The sequence below is a fragment of the Balaenoptera acutorostrata genome, chromosome 3 (genome assembly GCF_949987535.1).
Source record: "Balaenoptera acutorostrata chromosome 3, mBalAcu1.1, whole genome shotgun sequence".
Classification (NCBI taxonomy): Eukaryota; Metazoa; Chordata; class Mammalia; order Artiodactyla; family Balaenopteridae; genus Balaenoptera; species Balaenoptera acutorostrata.
Genome location: NC_080066.1, coordinates 76,745,099 through 76,751,098, shown reverse-complemented (window position 1 = coordinate 76,751,098; position 6,000 = coordinate 76,745,099).

Here is a 6,000-nt window from a genome sequence, read left to right as displayed (position 1 = left end):
TGAATTAGGTATGATGGTCAACTCTAAAGGGCATCAGCCAACCTACCAAAACCGAATAGACAATAAACACAAATACATCTGCTAGCATCTTCCACTTTTAACGTTTATGCTGCCGGCATAACCCACTTCCACTCTGCAAGCCCTCAGCCCCTCCTTCGGAGCTGTCTGCCATCTTTTGCTCGCCCATGTTCAGGTGGAGCCCCAGCCAGGACACATTTCTCTGAAGAGCTGCAGCCCTAATTCCTCCCCAGCATTTCGCAGCTTGTCAGCGGGACCCAAGCAATAAAAAGATCAATAAGAAAACAAATCCCACCTGATTAGGTCCTGTTTGATCTTAAACCCACAGCATCCAAGATTTCAGCTACATAAGGCTGGCTCCAGACAAGAGGAGCAGAGTTTTCTTATGAAAATAAATTAGACAAGTCCACAGAAGAAAGAAAATGGATGTGCAATTAACTGCTAAAATGTTTGAGAGCCTTCACTATGGTTGGTGAGCTAAAAGCAAAGGGCAATGTTTTCTTTTCCCATCTTCTTTAGTCTTTTATTCTCTACTCTCCATTCTCCCTGCAACAAGACAAATGTTTTGCTCTCAACAAATATTTTCCAAGAATCCAGGAAAGAATAAATGTATGTATACGTATAACTAAATCACTTTGCTGTACACCTGAAACTAACATAACACTGTAAATCAAATATACTCCAATATTAAAAAAAAAAATCTTAGTAAAGTACTTGGGATGGAGTAAATGCTCAGTGTATTTTTTTTTTTTCAGGTACTATTTTTCGATTAGGGATGTTTTTCTTTCTCTTGTACACTGGGGTTTTGTTTTCCACACTGAAATTATAACATACCCTAAAGACAGCAAACGCAAGTCCTAGGAGTCGCCTTGCTACAAGCCATCAGCTGCAATCATATCAAGATGAATATATTGTCAGGAACCTGTAAGTAGCATTTCATTTACCACACTCCCTCCCCTAAGAGAGGCTCTGCCACGGATTAGATTATTATGCAAGCTTCCTGGACCCACTCCAAATGCAGATTGCAACTACAATTCAAAGAGAAACTTAATAAAAGGTGATAGGAAATAAACCTTCCACAGAACACTTTTTCTAAAAAAAAATTAACCTTTTCAAAGTTTAATTCCATCCTATATACCCATAAATAGATCAGCTTTCAGGAACTAAAAGCTAATCCTATAGTAATAACACAAAGCTTGATATCTCATTCCATGCGATCATTAATACTGCTTTAAACATCATGAGAAATCTCTTCGACTTCTTAAGCTTTGCAATTCATTTCTATACACCAATTCAAGAAACCTCATTAATTTAGGTGGCCTTTTTGCGGTACATCTGAGGCACGCAAATATTTGGGATTTTTACCTTAGGTCAGAGATTAAGAAAAAATTAACTTCTCATTTTCGGAAAGGATTTATGAATGTGAAAAAAATGCTTTTGACAGTAACATGTTTATCTTACCTAGTTCGCAAGTAAAATAGGCCGCACAGAATACAGGAAGTAAAAACTGAAAAAGGCAAAAGGTTTTATATAAATGGTAGGGGTATTTTTTTAAGAAAGAAAAAAAATCTTGTTACCTCTTCACCATTTTTTCCTATAACCCAGTTTCAATATTCCAATCAAGTGTAAGAAGGAAGAGGTTTGATATGGGAGAGGAAAAAAATCCTTTGAACACTGATCGACGCTCGATTTGTTCAGTTATTTTACCTAGATTTAACTCTGTATGTTTGACTCTCCAATCATTTGATTGACTGAGATACTATTTCCACTGAACTGGGTTTACAATTATCCTTAAACCAGTGAAACTTCAAAGGCTGTTCAATAGATATTTTCCGTTCTTCATTAGAACTCGTAAATATATAACCTGCACATAAACAAGCCATTCTGCCTAATTAAATGGAATCTCTTCGTCTCTATTAAACATTTAGAAGTGCTGCCTGAGTATAAACATGTCATCTGAGAAGCGGGGGAGGGAGATTCTCGTAATATCCATGCATAACCAACTGAATCTCCTTTAAGCAAAGCCACATTAATAATAGCAGAGATGCACATAAATTTTTCTAATTATTTTACTATCAGTAAAGATTGTTTAAAGGATATTCATTTTTGGCAATTACCCCCTCAAGTATTATCTGAATAATAATCCTTCTAGGGAAACACAGTCTGGGTGCTTTAATTTACTTCAGAGATTACCACATAGCCTTTTCCCCACTTTCTTTTTCAAGTGTCTGTATCCTGGAAGAGATAACACAGCATTTTTCTCTAATAGTTGTATTTAGCTTAGAGAATGAGTTGTTTGTTTTGTTTTGTTTTTTAATCATATATCTAGAGTTAGAATTCTTAGGAAGATAATCCATAAAAGCTCTACTTTGGAAATGCAAATGTTCCTAAAGTGTTTTGAGTTTGTATTGTTTGGTCTGTTAAAGAAAGCAAAGGTTTTTAAACTCCGCTTTTTTTCGAAAATTGATGGAGGAATTATAAAGCACCTCCAGCTAAACAAGCAGTTGAACTTGTGCTTAGGATTCACTTCCCAGGTTCCCAACATTCTTTTAAAAAAAACAAAACAAAACTCTTTTCATGAAGTTTGAAACAATATTTGTGACACTGAGCTTTATGTCATAAGACCAGGCAGAAATTGTAGCAGGTAAACGTTGGAGGAAGCAGATGTCGATTTTTGAGCTGCGGTGTTTTGTTAGACCGCCCTCTTGTGGTCGAACATCATCAACACAATTTCTGTTCCACATTTTTTTAAAAAACAAGTTCAACAATCCACAGTAGCATAATTCTGACAAAAATAAGCTGCAAGTTGGGGGTGAACTTTCTAATATTCTGTCGGGTTTTGGATCCTCTCCTCTTCTCCAAAAACAACTTACAATGCATTCACTCGAGTGAACAGGAAAGTATGCGAATTCTTCAATGTACAAGATCTCTTAACATACACATGCACCAATTAAACACAATGTTCCTAGTGATTTGGGAACAGAGAAACTCTTCTACGTGAAATGGCACCCATCCCCAAATGTCCTTCAGCTGACCATGGAAGGGATGCTTTCTTTCCCTAGCATCAGCAGCCCTGGCAGATACTGACAGCATAAGGTGGACATAGCAGCTGCAGGCTGGGTGGATAATGTCACCCAACACGGCCTGAGATGTCTTAAAATGCTGTGATGGGTGTTGACTGCACCCATCTACAAGGAAAATATATATCCCCAGTGGACCAGGGGCCCAGCTGCCTCAGTCTTTGAGTGGAAGTAAGTGTAGCTTTTTTGTGATACCCACTCCAGTAGAGCTGCAGGAATTCAAAACGAGGGAAAAAATAGTGAAGGGAGTAATTACATTCAAGCATTTCCATAATTCGTTAAGTATGTAAAATATAAACCATTTCTTTGGCTTCAGAATGTTCTACCTAGAAGTTTCACTGAAAATAAGAATCTTTATGATAAATCCTGCCTTCGACCAGGAAACCTGTGTTAAGAAGGATTGAGAAATGAGACCCTCTCTTTCATACATCAAATTTTAGGTCTTGAGGGGAGCCTGGAGATCATAAATTGCAAATTGTCACTTTACAGATTAAAAAAAACAAAGCCCAGTGAGGTGTAGGGATTTGCCCAAGGTCTCCTGGTAAAAAGCAGCAAACCCAGGATTAGAAGGGAGTCTCCCAGCTATACTAACTAGCATGACCCATCCTCCTTGGCCCCGTCTTGCCAAAGAGTATCCTGGCATCCAATTCCCTATGGAGGCCTGTGGTCCACAATCTTCTAGCTCAGTGATCCCTGAACTGCTACTAAAACTTCTTTCCTGCTACTGAGTGGTCTGTCCTCATTCTCTCCTCACAATGAGAAATAAATGACAACCAAATTCTTTAAAACAAGACTAGCAGCCATTGAAAACCACAACCAAACTCAATACAACATTGAATACAAACATCCTCCCCAGAAGTTTCCAGAATTCCCATTCCATGTGGGCTCATGTACTGTGGGGCTCATCCACCAAACTTCTTATACAAAATGGAATTAGAGTATGTAAGGGAACTGATAATGTGTCATTTTTGGTCATAAATGCCAATGTTAGTACTCCTCCATGATTCACTTTATAGGTTATTAGTCATTTATGAAAATAAAAGCCCATAGAATGACTCACTGTAAGTAAAAGAACTGAAGAGAGGTCCTTGATTAGTTGCCCCCAGCTGATGATACATTACATATAGATGTGTACATAGCAGAACGGTTCTCTGGGGTTGATGGACTTCCACCAAGATCTGATGCGGTTGTGGTAGTAACAGAGATGCCCACAAGATGGCACTCTTCTTTATTTTTAATTCATGGTAAGCAAAAAAAAAAAAATCTCCACACAGTCTAAGAATAAATGGGATATGTAGCTAACTCCATACAATGTCACGTTTAATGTTGTAACAGGCATCACAGTTGTGAAAATCTGCCCCCCTCCTTCCCTGAGGAATGTGATGATGGAGGACAGAAAGGCCTGAAAACAGGTGTTGATGTTGTGAGGGAATGCCAGGACTTAGAACGGGAGGGAGGGAGGGAGGGAGGGAGGGAGGGAGGGAGTGTGTGTGTGTGTGTGTGTGTGTGTGTGTACACGTACCACATGATTCTATATTTTTCCTTAAAGGTGAGTTCTGTTTCAAAAGTATGTTAATTAGACTCTCTCCCGTCTTAACAATTTTCTATCTTCAAGGCCAAAGTAAAGGCTCTCCAACTACAGTGCCTTGCTCCACAAATTCCCTTCTGAAGGGACTTTACTATCTTTGACACATACACACGCAGCACTCCATCTCCTGTGCTGCTGAAATAACAAAGCCTTTGTAGTTCTCTTTAGTAGGCGGCAGATAACATCTGATTTGGCAGAATGATGGGCAAAAGGAAAATAATACATGGAGGTTATAAGACCTCAGTGACTGGGCCAGAACTCTCAAAGCTCACTTCCACAGAACTCTAGTTCCACAAACCAGACAGAAACGTTTTGCCAACAAAAAGCTTTGCAAGCTTTAACGTGCATACAAATCATCTTGGGGATCTTGCTCAACTGCAGATTCTGATTCAATAGGTTTGGGGCAAGAACTGATTCTGCACTCCTAACAAGCTCCCAGATGATTCTGGTGCTCTGGTCTGAAGACCACACTTTGCGTGGCCAGGACTTAGTGAACCATTAACATCCCTATGACGAAACCATTTTAGAATATTTTAAAGGCAACATTATTATTTGTGATTATCAAGGAACAATTTTCTTCTTCCCTTTTACTCCCAGAGCTACATTTGGAATTTTGACTAAGTATGCACCCATTGTTTAGCCATCCCTTTTACATTATAAGTAATTGATCGAGTGGTGATCAAAGGCCAATGTGCTTTTACTTAACTAAAACACAGCCGAGATTTGCACACAGTGAAACATTTCACTATACAATTTACCCTTCTAATAGGACTCAATGGCCTTGATATGTGAAAGACCACGCTGTACTGACCCTTAATTGAAGAACTTTATAAAGATACCAAGCAAACCAAGGCATAATTGTAATTAAGAATGTTAAATCAACATTTAATAGATGCCAAACAAGGTAAACCCATTTAGAATGATCTTTTCTGTCTGAAAAGGAAGTACTTATTATGAGATTAAAGTTTATCTGCTGAATTAAAAGATGTCAATAATACAAAAGTTACTTCACTCAGCTTTTGCACAGCAAAGGAAACCATCAACGAAATGAAAAGACAACCTACTGAATGGGAGAAGATATTGGCAAATCATATGACCCATAATGGGTGAATAACCAAAATACTGAGTTGGCCAAAAAGTTTGTTTGGGTTTTTCAGTAAGATCTTATGGAAAATCCCGAACCAACTTTTTGGCCAGCCCAATATGGAAAAACCCAAATGAACCTTTTGGCCAACCCAGTATAAACAGCGCGTACAACTCAGTAACCAAAAAAAATCCGATTTTAAAATGGGCAGAAAACCTGAATAGACTTTT